At 56.6% G+C, this 13,751-nt stretch overlaps 1 protein-coding gene and 1 long non-coding RNA gene across 4 annotated transcripts in view; both read right to left on the bottom strand.

Annotated features, from left to right (window-relative positions):
- CALN1 (calneuron 1) overlaps positions 1-13,751 on the bottom strand; it is an 83,413-nt gene that overhangs the window by 54,731 nt on the left and 14,931 nt on the right. Inside the window, exon 1 of one of the 3 annotated variants that reach the window (XM_088066245.1) lies at positions 11,110-11,240. The exons of 1 other annotated variant lie outside the window; for it this stretch is intronic. The gene's annotated coding sequence lies outside the window, so the exon portion shown is untranslated. Of the gene's footprint in view, positions 1-9,705; positions 9,889-11,109; positions 11,241-13,751 lie in introns of those variants that run through there. One more of the 3 variants, XM_088066244.1, reaches the window with a different exon arrangement.
- LOC148182648 (uncharacterized) lies at positions 859-4,107 on the bottom strand. Its single transcript, XR_015774449.1, has 2 exons — positions 4,007-4,107; positions 859-3,935 (listed from the first exon to the last, which is right to left on the bottom strand). It is a non-coding gene; the product is annotated as an uncharacterized LOC148182648 (long non-coding RNA).

The following is a 13,751-nucleotide window of genomic DNA, read 5'->3' on the forward strand; positions in this document are numbered from 1 at the left end:
AACTCCCAAAGGCATGGAAGGGTCTGGACACCCCTGAGACCCCTCAGAGGGCTCAGCCAAGCTCCCTGAGCGAGGTGTTTGTCACTGCAGGGCCCCAGCTCCAGCCCCCAGCGACAGGAGAACGTCCACACTTGAGCAGGGCCCCACAAAGAACATTCCCATCTCCCAGATGTGGGAGCTGAGGGAAAACCCCACTGCAGGGGAGGCTGGAGCAGGGAGGTGTTTGCAAACCCCGCAGGTCCCCAGGGAAGGGCAGGCACTGCCCAGCCAGGAGTGGGGATTGCTGTCAGCAGCTCTCACCCTGTGATTTAGGGGACATGAGGAAGGGGAGAGTTTGCAGAAGTCAATTGAAATATTAAGAGGAAGATTTGTCATGGCCAGGGCTGGATTCAATCAGCACAAACCCATCCCGGGCCTATTGTACTGCTCATTTCCAGCAGAAATAAATCAGCAGAGTCCCCAGAGCCACCCAAGGGGCTCCCTGGGGCTGGAGGTGGCCAGGCCAGGCTGGCAGTGTCTCTGGGAGCCAGGGCAGGCTGGCCCACCCCAGGGACACCCAGGTTCTGTGCCCCAGGAGGAAGGTGCCACCTCTGGAATGCCCCAGCCAGCACCACCATCACCAGCAGCATCTGCCCAGCCTCAGCCAACAACCCAAATGGATGGACAACACACACAAATCCATTTGGGAACAAAACCTTGCTGCCTCCCCGGGCTGGGAACAGCCCTGACAGACCCCCAGGAGCAGAGCAACCTGGAGCCAGGGGCGAGCACAGAGGGAGGGCCAGGAGGCTCCTCTTGCACTGCTCAGCACGTTCCAGGAATTTCCCTGGCAGTAATTATGTAAATAAATCCTAATCGTAACTTTAAGTATTTTTATTTGGGAGCCAGTTCGCTCCAGCAGCACATTAGAAACGTAAACAAGGGGTTCTGTTTCATTAAGCACATCTGTAATTTCCCAACCCCTGCCAGTTCATGGGTTTCACTCTGAGACGTTGCTCCCTCTGACACCTGCTGGGCACTGAAGCAGGAGCTGATCCTGGCCAAGGGACACTCCAACACAATTCCAGCTCTGGGATCCCTGGAGAGACACTGCAGCCCTTGGCAGCACCTTCATTCCTTTCCAGCCCACCACAAACCATCCAGGCAGCAGCAATTCCTGTTTTCTCTGGATCATCGCCCCCCAGGGTAATCCCAGGGTTGGAAGGGACCCACAAGGGTCATTGAGTCCAGCTCTTGGCCAAGGTTCCCCAGGATCCTTCTCCAAGATGGAACTGGGATCAGTTTCCGTGTGCAGCCCAAAGGATGCCCGGGAATCCATCCTGGGGAGTCCATCCTGGTTTTCCAGCCTCAGGCACGGAACACACGACATCCATGGATGGATCCTGTGTCTGCCCTCCCCACGGAGCTGGAATTGTGTGGATCCCAGGGGTGGGAGCACCCTGGCAGGATCCCAAGCTGGATATTGATCTCTGTGGTGTCAAACAGAGCAGGCAGGACGGGGGAGAGGAGAAAATGGAGATTTCCAGCTCTGCCACAGGCTGGGATGAGCCAGTCTGAGCTGCAGGAATGGAGAGCAAACCTCCATGGATGCCACACAGGAGTGGAGCCCCAGCACAAGCTTTGTTCTCCCAGCCCTTTCCCAGGGCTGAAAGGAATACAGGAACATATTGAAAATCCAGGAAGCAGCCAGATGGTTGGGAAACTGGAACTGGGGCTGGGGAGTCCCTGAGGTCACTTTCAAAGCCTTTAAAAATTCATCAGATGAAGTGACGGCGTTAAAGATGCTCCTCCCTGGGCACAGCAATATTTGAACATCTAAAGCAGAGCAGAGCAGGAGGAGATGACCCCACTTTCCCCAGGGCTGAGGCACTGCCGTTGTCCTCGGAGGGAGGCTGTGTGATCTCCCGCTGCATCCAAAGGGACAGCAGAGCAAACAGAGCCCTGGGAAACTCCTGGACTGTCTGATCCTCCGTGAGGCACCAGCCAGGGGACACCACCAGCCTCCCCAAGAGGCTCCGCTGCCATTCCTGGTCCCTTTCCGCACCTCTGTCCATGCTGAGGGCCATGGTTAGGCCTGGCTTAACCTCTGGCATGGGAAAGGCTGAGCTGGACTAAATCCCCAGAGCTGCTTTGAAGCCAGCACAGTTCAGGGAAGACAAAATCCTTGTGCTGGGAAGAGTCACTTTGTCCCTTGTCACCTGCACTCCCCTGCTGCTAACAATAGCCTTAAAGATTTTTTGGTTTTTAATTTACTTTGTGCACAAACTTGGCACGTGGAGCGCAGTCTGAGCCCGAGCTGCCGCCTGCAGGGCTCCAAGGGCTGCTCTGGGCTCGGGGGGAGCACGGAGGATGCAGAGCTCGCCAAGGTGGGAAGGTTGAAGCTGCAGATATGAAGTGCCCGGGTCTGGTTTAATCAAGCTCAGCTTAAGGGTGTGAAGAGAGCCAGGGCTGAGCGGGCTCGGGCTCGTTCTGCAGTACAAACCAAGAGAAGAGGCCTTGGGATGGCTTAAAATGATTCCTTTAAAAGAAAGTCCCAAAGCAGAGCAGGGAGGGCAGTCCTGCAGGAAATCTGTGTTTCCTCACTGCTGATCCCAACCTTTATGGATCTCACAGCCCCAAACCCCCGGGAAGGCACATTTGGGGTATTTATAAACAGGAGAGAGAGCAGAGGCTCCTGCTGAACTGCACTGGACACTCTGGGCAGGTTGGGAGAGCCAGATCTGCAGGCTGAGAGTGCAGTGAGCCCTAAAATTCCCTCTGAGCTTCACACAGGAGGGCTCCCACTTCCCTGGCTGGTTCTCAGAAGTTAGACCCGGCTTTTCCACACACATCTTCAGCAAATTACTCCATCCAGACAGATCCCAGAAACCTTTCACAAGGATTTATGGGCTGCAAACACGAGATCTGAACCCACTCACGTCAGCTTCACTGAACATCTGCTGGTAAAATCCAGGTAAAATCCAAATTGACCTCAAGAGACCATTCCCAGTCCTGACCCATCACGTCCCCACGTGCCCTCTGCACACCTGCCTGGTGACCATTTATTGGCACCAGCCTAAGGAAAGTTCCTCTAAACCGGGCAGGAAATGCAGATCTGGCACCCACTGGGGAGGGGCAGCAGCAATAAAGCTCCTCACGGTGATCACTGGGCAGAAAGCCTCCACAAACAGATCATTCTCAGCAGTCAAAGATGTAACTGGGAAGGAAAAAAACTCCTCTGCAAGGCAGAAAACAAGATCTGAGTGACAAGCTCATGTAATGTGCGGCACCTCAGGAGCCACAAACCTCCACGCTGGAGAGCTACAAAGCACTCAGAGCTTCAGAAGGTTTGTGCTGGGGCTGTTTCCCACCTTCCACAGTAAATTCAAAATGAAAAAGTAGAAGGGCACTTGAAAAGACATCTCTAAACAACTGCTGCTGCTTTGAATTGCACAGAAAGGGAGCGCTGGGGGTGCCAGGTCAGGTATAAAATCCAACATTTCTGTCTGGGAGCTGCACGTGTGAGCACACAGGGGAACAGGGAAATTGCTGTTTGTTATTTTTGGAGCTGGGCTGGGGCTGATCCTCAGCTCAAAGAGCCGGGAGGAGAGGGCTGCGAGGAGCCGATAACTCCGTGTCTGTCCCCAGGGCAAGAGCAGCGCTCACAAGGGGATAAAGACCCTTTCCACCCCAAACAGGCTTAAAGTGCCCGATTAATGAACCGGCACCGCTGACTCACCACCATTCCCTCTCACCCTCCCAGCTCCCAAACTCATCCTCACCTTCTGCAGACAGAAATCCCCAGATTTCTGCTGCCCCTGGTTGTGTTTAACCAAGATTAGTAAAAAATTTCCATCCTCCAGGTTTGGGAAGCCTGAGTTGATGTTAGAAAGTGAAAAAAGAAAGCCAGCAACGCAACAGAAATCTTTAACCTCTTCTCTCCTCTAATAATTCTCCTGAAAACAAGAAAAAAAACAGTTTGGGAATGAAAGTTTGAGGGTTTTATGGCGAAGGAGATCAAACAAACCTGCCAGGAGGGACAGCCTGGCCCCAGGGATGTGCTGCTGGAGCTCGAGGGTGGAAACTCAGGGCTGCTGATGGATTGTTTCCCACCCTGGAGCCTTTGAGCTCCTCCTGGGCCAGGAGCTTCCAGCGCTTCCAGCCCACCTGCTGCCCATTTTCCCTGCCCAGCCCATCCTGTCTGTGCTGCAAGGGGAGCCAGGACCACCCTGTGCCCAGCAGGGACGGGGGGCTCCTCCTGGCCCCTGCCCAGAAATCAGCTCCTCCAGGACGGACAAAGCAGGGAGCAGGATCAGCTGAGCAGCCAGAGCAGCTCAGGGGTGCCAGAGAGGCTTTGGAGCATCACCCAGCCCTGCCCAGCCCCTCGCACCAGCTCCACCCTGCAGCCCTGGCTGCTCACACACAAAACCATCCCAATTCTCTCTCTCTGGAATGCTCAGCTCGGTTTTTTCCCTGGGTACAACACGAGATCGCTCAGAACTAAATGATGGGAACGAGGTCCTCGTTGACAGCAAGAAAAACAAAATATCCCAGAGCTTTGAGCTGAGGAGCTCATCAAAGCAGGGGGGAAATGCACCCCCACCCCCCAAAAGCCATCCCGAACACCTTTCCCTGCTCTCCTGAACCCTTTTCTCCCCCACTCACAGCTGCTGAGTGTTTGCCTGGCTGCAGGGCACCGTTCTGAGCTTCTGTTCATTCCCTCCTGTCCGGTTCCCTCCCCTGGGCAGGCATAAATCAGCCCTGGAGACACGAGCAGCAGCGACTGCTGGCACCCCCAGCACCCTGCTTCACAAAACAATACACAATGGATTATTCACAGCACACCCTGCGTCACACACCAGTAATTATAAACATGAAATCTATCAAATAATGACAATTAACAGCGGATTTGACAGAATAACACACTCCAAATAGCCTGGTGGTTGATTACGTCTTATTAATGAAATGCCAAAACATTGAGGGCTCTTAGCAGGACAATTAATTGCTCCCAATAAATCTGACTTCTGCCAGACCTCGTCTTTAAAGGAGGCTTTGGGACATCTGGGGAGGGTTATTTCTTAAAGCCATGGCTGATGGTTCCTACAGAAAATTCCCTGGGAGCTGGGAGGGCTGGAGCCACCAACACACAGAAATGAGCAGAAGGGAACTCGAGACAAGGGCAGCCCAAGACTGGAATCACTTGATATAAACTGGGCTGGACTGTGGTGCAAGATTCTAACCAAGATCCACTCCCAGCCCTTCCCCTGCAAACTCCAGCAGCTCCCTTGGAAAAGCGTCCTCAGACACAGCAGCCCAGATCCCAGGGATCCAGAGAGGATCCAGAGGGGATTCCAGGGATCCAGAGAGGATCCAGAGGGGATTCCAGGGGACCCAGAGGGGATTCCAGGGGATCCAGAGGGGATCCAGAGGGGATTCCAGGGGATCCAGAGGGGATCCAGAGGGGATTCCAGGGGATCCAGAGAGGATCCAGAGGGGATTCCAGGGGATCCAGAGAGGATCCAGAGGGGATTCCAGGGGATCCAGAGAGGATCCAGAGGGGATTCCAGGGGATCCAGAGAGGATCCAAGGAGGATTCCAGGGGATCCAGAGAGGATCCAAGGAGGATTCCAGGGGATCCAGAGAGGATCCAGAGGGGATTCCAGAGGATCCCAGGAGGATCCCAGGCTGCTGGGGGAGGGTGAGCAGAGCCCAAGGGAGCCCTGTCCCAGCCAGGGGCAGCAGGCTGGCTGGCACTAACCCGGGGTGGGCTGTGGTCACAGAGGGTGCAGGGATTGTTGTGCCAGGGGCTCCATTCCTGCAGGAGCCAGGAGTGCCCTGGACACGTGGGACGTGCAGCCCCGCTGCCCACGGTGCTCTGTGTGTCTGTCTGTCTGTCCAGACATCCCCTGGGAGCAAACCCCGGGGCTGGGAGGCTGCAAAGCTCTGGAGCACCTCATCATCCTTAATTCCCAAATCCTACCAGCCTGTGCTGCTTTCCCTGCAAGCTCCTGCTCCTTGGGAGATCTCAGTGAAGCTGTTCCAGGAGCCCCAGTGATCATTTCCTGCTGGAGCAGTGTTGAGCTCTTGGGGTGGCACAATTTACAGCATCCTTATTTTTATTTCAGCGTTTATTTGAAGGGAACGTACAAGAGAAATCTGATGCTGGCTGGGCCCAGAACCCACAGGCACTCTGTAAACAAGCTCGACCCTGAGAGATTTCCATGTTTCTTCCTGAAACACCAGGAGAACCAGCGGCTCTGGATAATTGGAAACAGTTACAGAGACTTCATTTTCTTGTTTTTTCTGGGATTTGCTCTCGGGCTGGCTCTTCCCAACCTTGATACCTGGCAGGGTTGATCAATTCTTTGGAATCTCATTGGCATGAGGGTTGATTTGCCAAGAGCTCTCGTGGAGAAACCACTGCCCTGGAGAGGTCAGGGATGCTCAGGGGGAAAAGGAGAGAGGCCATTTCTCCTCCAGTGCTGCTTTTAAAAGGGCTCAGAGCAGAGTCCCTGAATGAACAAACAGACCCCGAGGAACACCTCACTGTGACATCCTGGGAGCCTCTGGACACAGCCCCAAGCCCCTGGGGACATTTGTTAATTTGTTAATTAGCAGCACAAAGAGTGCAGGTATTCCAGCCCTGCCCAAGGGACACTTCCCTGGGGTGACAGCAGCACCTGCAGCTCCCAGCCCCCAGCAGGGCTCACCTGGGCCAGGTTCTCCTCCTCTGTTTGCCCCAGGAGCCTCTGCCCTCCTCAGGGCTCCAGGCAGGGGCAGAGCACAGACCCCAGGAACTGAGGCTGGGAAGGGATGAAACCAAACTGGATTTGTGCAGGACCTGTGAGCAAACAAATGCCAGCTCCCCGCTCTGGTTTGACATTCCAGCAGCAGGAGAAGGAGATCCCAAGGAAATGAGATGCACACGGACGCTGTCCCCGCTGTCCCCTGTGCCAGCCACCCCCTGAGCACAGGCACGGGGCCTGGGCCTGTTCAAAAGCAAAGCAGCCCCATTTTAACCCTCCTGAGTGTCCAAGCCCCTGCTGCAGGGAAGGGCTTCAGGAAAAAGCACGGGAACACAGGAGGGTGAGGAAAAGGGACGGAGCAGGGAGCCCCGGAGCAGCACCTCCACCGAGCTCCCCAGGCATCCCTCAGCGCTGGGGCCCAGACATGAACACAATCATCAAACCTGTCACCCCCCTGCGCAGTGTCCCCACCCTGGGGACAGCCACCAAACCTGCAGAGATGTCAGCACAAGAGGGAACAGCTCCAGGCACGGAGCAGCACGGGTGGAATGGCTGGAAATGCCTGGGAAAGGGAGATCCAGGAAAGGTCCAGGTGCAAAAAGGGGCCTGGGAGCCCCAGCCAGGGCAGAGCCCAGGGCAGCAGTGCAGATGTGTGAGGGACAGAGCTGAGGACAGAACCCAGAGATGTGTGAGGGACAGAGCTGAGAACAGAACCCAGTGCAGATGTGTGAGGGACAGAGCTGAGGACAGAACCCAGTGCAGATGTGTGAGGGACAGAGCTGAGAACAGAACCCAGTGCAGATGTGTGAGGGACAGAGCTGAGGACAGAACCCAGATCAGATGTGTGAGGGACAGAGCTGAGAACAGAACCCAGAGATGTGTGAGGGACAGAGCTGAGAACAGAACCCAGAGATGTGTGAGGGACAGAGCTGAGAACAGAACCCAGAGATGTGTGAGGGACAGAGCTGAGAACAGAACCCAGAGGAGATGTGTGAGGGACAGAGCTGAGAACAGAACCCAGTGCAGATGTGTGAGGGACAGAGCTGAGAACAGAACCCAGAGGAGATGTGTGAGGGACAGAGCTGAGAACAGAACCCAGAGATGTGTGAGGGACAGAGCTGAGAACAGAACCCAGATCAGATGTGTGAGGGACAGAGCTGAGGACAGAACCCAGATCAGATGTGTGAGGGACAGAGCTGAGGACAGAACCCAGAGGAGATGTGTGAGGGACAGAGCTGAGGACAGAATTCAGAGCAGATATTTCAGGTTTGCTTTTCTCCTGCTGTAAAAATGCAAATGTGCAAGGATGCCCAGCAAGGCTCCACAAGCTGATGTTAAGTTCAAGGAATGAGAGGGCACTTTTAGAACCACCCACTGAATTTCTTTACATTTTCCAGGTCCTGCCAGGTTCAACAGACTAAATTCAGACTGTGCCTTTTATTACCACTGCTTAATGTCTTTATTCTGAGAACCATTTTCACGTGTTAGTGCTTCTATCGAAGGAGGCTGCAGTTAATTAAAAGCAGATCTATAAACCAGTTTGTTTCTACTGCCCTCTTTTCATGATAGCCCAAGAACTATTGCATAATACCCAGGATTTACTGGAGTTTCTGCCTCACACTTTTAACTAACCACACTCACAGGTTACAAACACAATGAAAGCCTCCCCAGCCCTGCAAAGCTCCTCCACATGATCAGTTCCCAGAACATCATTAGCTGGGGACTGTATGAACTGAATAAAACTGACTTGGTCTTTTTACATAACGTTAAAAAACCGTCTCAGTTCACCTCAAGAAGGCACCTGGCTACAATGAATGATTTCAGACCCTTCTGGCATCCCCAGCATTTTCTGAAAAGCCTCTGCCTGTTTGAATTTGCATCTCTTCATGGACTGCCTGCCATATTTCATCCCAAATCAATAAAAGCTCTATGAGCACAAATCTAAAATGATGGTGGAGGGTATTTCTAGTCCAAGGAGTTCCTCAATGCGCATTTTGCTCAGTTCCCCACAACTCTGGAAGACAAAGCATGCACAGCACCGTCATTGCACCGGTCAAGCCATGATTTTGCTTGGCAATGAGGACATTTCAAAAGAAATAGGAAGGAGAAAGTTGCATTGCTGCGAACTTACAGGGGCAGCGTTCCTGGAGGAGGGGGGAGCCGCACGGGACCAGCCATGGCAATGGGCTGGGGCAGGAAAGCCCCAAGCAGCCCCAAAATGCTGCTCCTAAAGCCATCCATAGTCACAGACCTGGCAGGGAAGGGATCGGCTGCACCAGGAGAAGCCTCCAGCACACGGATTGGACAGAACCTGGCTGGAAATGGAACCGGGGAGGGGAACAAGGAGGCTCAGCCCCGCTCCCCACACGGCTGAGGCAGGCAAGGAAAGAGATTTGGCTTAAATCAACCTCTGTGCCTTTCGCTGTGGTTTTGGTTTGGGTTTTTTTTTTTCTCTTTGCAAGCCGGGTCCTGCCCTGGGGCTGGATGGCAGAGAGCTGCTCGAGAAGTGCTTTTGTTCCCTGCCGAAATGCTGCTGTTCCCAGGACCGATCCCCACCGAGAACTTGGGGCTCTGTGAGCCGAGCTCTGCACACCCCAGAACCGAGAACCAGCACACGGCTCCCGCAGGAGCCTCCCCACGGGAGCCCCGACACCCCGGGAGCTTTACCCGGACAGGACCCGCCTGTGGCCCCTCTCACGCCCAGCCCCGATGTGCCCCGAGCCCAGCAGACCCCTCCGGGCACGGCCTTTAGCCACAGGTGCAGTGCAGAGAGGATTTGGCTCCGGCTCCAGCGCATCCTCCGAGCAAACAGCCGAGCATCCACCGAGACTCCCCAGACTGAGAGGGGGAAGCCTCCCCGCGCAAGCCTCCCCGGGAATGGGGTCCCACACATGCATTCGGGGGGAAGGGAGCGTGCAGAGACCCGCGGGGAGCCAGCTGGAAAATTCCCTGCTAAGGAAATGGCATCGGGAGCTCTTACCTGCTCGGATTTGTATTCCCAGCTAGCAGCACACCTACAGCCCCAGGCTCTCAGGGGGCATCGCGGGGGTGCAGATTTCTGCAGGTCATGGGTGTGTACAGCCAGAAGCAAAAAAAGCCCGACCCAAAACAACCCCCCCAAAATCCCCCAAAAGCCACAACATGACCCAAATGAGATCCCTGCAACGGCTGTCTCGTTACAAGCAAGATGAGATGAAGGAGGGGTTTTTACTTGCTCTGAGGCATCATATGGAGCTTAATCACAGCAGTTACGTATTGGGTTCTTTTGGCCTTCAATCAAGTGTGTCATTTCGGTGGCAGCTGCCTACGTGATGCCAGCACCCCGGGCGCTCCAGTCCTGTGCCAGTGCCGGCCTTGTGCGGCTAGCCTACGGCTCGACAACGGGCAAATTCCACTGCCCAGGCTGCGGGAAGCTCCTCCTGTAGTCCAGCGAGCCCTCGGAGCCAGGCAGGATCACACAGCTCTCCTCGGGAGCCCGGGGAGCCGCTCCCGGCACCGCGCCCGTCCCGCTCCCATCCCAGCCCATCCCGAGCGCTCCCAGCGCTCCCGGAGCGGCCGGGAGGGGACGCGGCACGGGGCCGGGGGGAGGCAGCTGCTCCGCGGAAAACAGCCGAACTTGGTGGGTGGGAAAGGGCTGGGGAGCTGCCGGCCAGGACCCGGCCCGGCCCGGCCCACTGCAGCCCCGGGGCTGCTCCAGCGGGGGAAGCAGGAGGCGAGCGCTGTAAATCAGGTGCTGATGGAGGCTGGTGTGGAACCGGCAGAAATCAGCCGCGGTTCGGGCTCATCGGGGCTCCGGGCTGGCAGCGGGGGCACGGGAGCGGCTCTGCTCGGGAGCTTTTGGGCATCGGGAGGTGTTTGGGGCCCAATTCCTCCGTCAAGCGCATTTGTTGGGTTTGACAGATTCATTGGGACCCATCCATTCAAACAGATGGCGGCTGCTCGCTGTGCTCCGGGATCTCCATCCGTGCCGGCTCCCCGGGAGCAGGACACCGCATAGACACGGGCTCTCATTACATCACCGCCAGGGCGAGCGGGGGGCACGAAACCCATGGAAAAGGTTCGCAGGGCAGCCCGAGCGCTCCCGTGCCTCTCCATGGCAACTCCACAAACACGCGTGTGAGCGCCCACGGCCGCACGGCGAGGGGCACGGCCGCGGGTCCGGCACCGGGGGAGGGATCAGCATCCCCAGCATCCCCAGCATCACCCCCGGGTCCCCCCGCGGGGATCGCTCGGCTGCCGGCCCGCCTGCCTCTGAAGCCCCAACAGGTTCCCTGTGGAGCCGGGGAGGGGAGGGCGCTGCCGGCTCCCTCCGAGCCCTCCCCTCCGTCCCCGCCCGGCCGGGGGGCAGCCCGAGCTCCCCATCCTCCGGCAGCTCCTGACTCACCTCTCCACCAGCCGGCTCCTCCGCCACAGGTTCGCTCGGCTCCACAGCCCCCCGCCCCCCGCCGCCCGCCCCTCCAGATCGCTCCAGACGAGTTATTCCAAGCAGGATGGAGGGAGGAGGCACAGGGAGATCTGGGCGGTGGGGATGGCGGAGAGAGAGGAAAAAATAATGTAAAAAAAACCCACAAGCGAAGGGATGAAATCAAATCAAGGAAGCGAAGAGCTGGACTGCAAGAGGCGATGCTGGAGGAGGAGGAGGAGGAGGAGGAGGAAGAGGAGGGCGGCGCGGCAGCCCCGGCTCAGCTCCCCATGGCCCCCGAGCGCAGCCCGAGCCCCGCCGCGCTCCCCCGGCCCGGCCAGGGACCACCCTCCTCCGCCAGCCCCGCTAACCCCTTCCTCGCCGGGCCGCCCCCTCCTCCCCATCCTGCAGCCCCCCGGGACGGGCACGGCCCCCAAAATCCAGCGGCGGGAGGGACCCGCTGCCCTGGGGCCGAGCCCCGCACGAAGTTGTGTCTCCGGGTCTCCCTTGGCACGGAGGGAGGTTAGAAAAGCCAGCTCCTTTTTCACAGGCACAGAATCCTTGGTTGGAAAAGACCTCCAGGATCAAGTCCAGCCACTGCCCAGCCCACCACTGCCAGTGTCCCCAGGTGCCACGGCCATCCCTCCAGGGACTCCACCACCACCTCCCTGGGCAGCTCCTTCCAGCTCCTGACCACCCTTTCCATGGAGAAATTTCCCCAAAATCCCCCCTGAGCCTCCCCTGGCCCAGCCTGAGGCCGTTCCCTCTCCTCCTGTCGCTGTTCCCTGGCAGCACAGCCCGACCCCCCCTGGCTGTCCCCTCCTGCCAGGGACTTGTGCAGAGCCAGAATTTCCCCCTGAGCCTCCTTTTCTCCAGGCTGAGCCCCTTCCCAGCTCCCTCAGGAATTCTCCAGCCCCTTCCCAGCTCCGTTCCCTGCCCTGGACACGCTCCAGCCCCTCGGGGTCTGTCTTGTGAGAGGCCCAAAATTGCCCCAGGGCTGGAGGTGCCCCAGCAGTGCCAGCACAAGGGATGGGCACTGTCCCCACTGCCCTGCTCCTGCTGGCCACACCAGCGCTGATACTGGCCACAATGGTCTTGGACCCCTTGACCAGCAGCAGAGGGGAACAATCCCCATCTGCAGGTGTGTCCTGTGTGCACAAACTGCTTCTCCCTGCACCCAGGGCCCCAGTGTGCCCGACCCACCGGGAGCTGGAGGCAGGAGAGCAGGAGGATCCAGAGCACTGAGCCAGGGGGCCCGGATTTCTGTGCTGGGAAGGAGGAAGCAGCTGCAGGAGTGCCTTCTCCTGCCCAAACCTCCCCCCTTTCCCTGCTGCAGTCACCTTCAGCTGTAGCAGCACTCGCTGGAGCTCGCTTGGCTCCCCAGCTCCTTGTTGGAATGCTCCTGAGGCACACAGCCCTTGGACCAGTGCCTGGCACCAGCACAGCCCCTGACCCCTCGGGGACAGCTGGGCCAGGACGCTTCCAGCAGGGGAAGTTTGACTGAAACCAATTTGGGCTGAAAGCAAGCAGAGATGTTGTGCTGGTGACAGCAGCTGACTGCAGGAGAGGCTCTGATGGGAGCCCAGCACAGCTCAAAGTGCCTCCACTGGATGTGGAGAGCAGCCTGGAGAGACACCTGTCATCTCCAGCAGCACTCCCACAGCCGGGTGTGCATCAAACAAAGCCTGCAGAGCGCCGAGTTCAGGGCTCAAAGGTGTTTCATTCACATCTTGTCTCCCTTGTACTTCCCTGATGTAAAATCCTTCCTGTCTCCTTCCCTTCAGCCTTGTGGGTCACTGTGTTCCCCACGCTGGGATTTTCCTGGGATCAGAAGGAACATGATCAGGACCTGGGGGCAGAGGGATTTTGGCTCCCTCTGCTCCCTATGCAGATAAACCCCATAGAAACCCCATCTACACTGACACTTAATTCTCCTTGCTGCACCAGCTCAGCCATCCTGCCCCGGGGGGGGATTCTGCATCCCTCTCCCACTGCCTGCACGGAGATTCAGGAATTTAGCCATGCTCTAAGTCCCTTATGAACCATCAGGGCTGGGCTGCATCCCACACTTTCACCATTTTATGAAGTTTTTGGCACTCCTGTGTTCAATGAGAAGATAATCCCTGCTCCAGGAGCAAGGCCCTCAGCACCAGTGGTGGAAGGGGAGTGATGGCACCAAACGTTGTTCCATCAGCATGAGAAGCAGATGAATCTCCTCACCCTTTTACTTTTCATTTCCATTTTTTTCCCCTTGATCCACGAGAAAACTTTCACCTGCAGCTCCCTCGTCTCCATCTGGACTGCCTATGTGAGTAAATGGGGGCAAACCTGGAATTTGGGAAAGTTATTCCCTGCCTTTAGCTAATTTCCTTTCCTTCAGCTTGGAAAACATTAACCAAAAAGGTTCCAACCTTCATGGCTGAGAACAGTAGCTGGAAAATTCATTAGGCCTATATATTTATCATTAAAAATCGTGAAAGGACCGAGTCCTCATTAATCCCTAAATAGCTCCAGAATATCTCCAGACTGTGGAGAATCTCATCAAGAAGAGCAGACCGTGGCTCTTTTCCCTTTTTTCTTTGTTGAAGTTCAGACTGATCAGTCCAGAGCCTGAAGAGCCTCTG

Source organism: Pseudopodoces humilis, chromosome 23, assembly GCF_049639895.1.
Source record: "Pseudopodoces humilis isolate 2021_Gansu_Grassland_sample_001 chromosome 23, ASM4963989v1, whole genome shotgun sequence".
In the NCBI taxonomy this organism is placed as follows: domain Eukaryota; kingdom Metazoa; phylum Chordata; class Aves; order Passeriformes; family Paridae; genus Pseudopodoces; species Pseudopodoces humilis.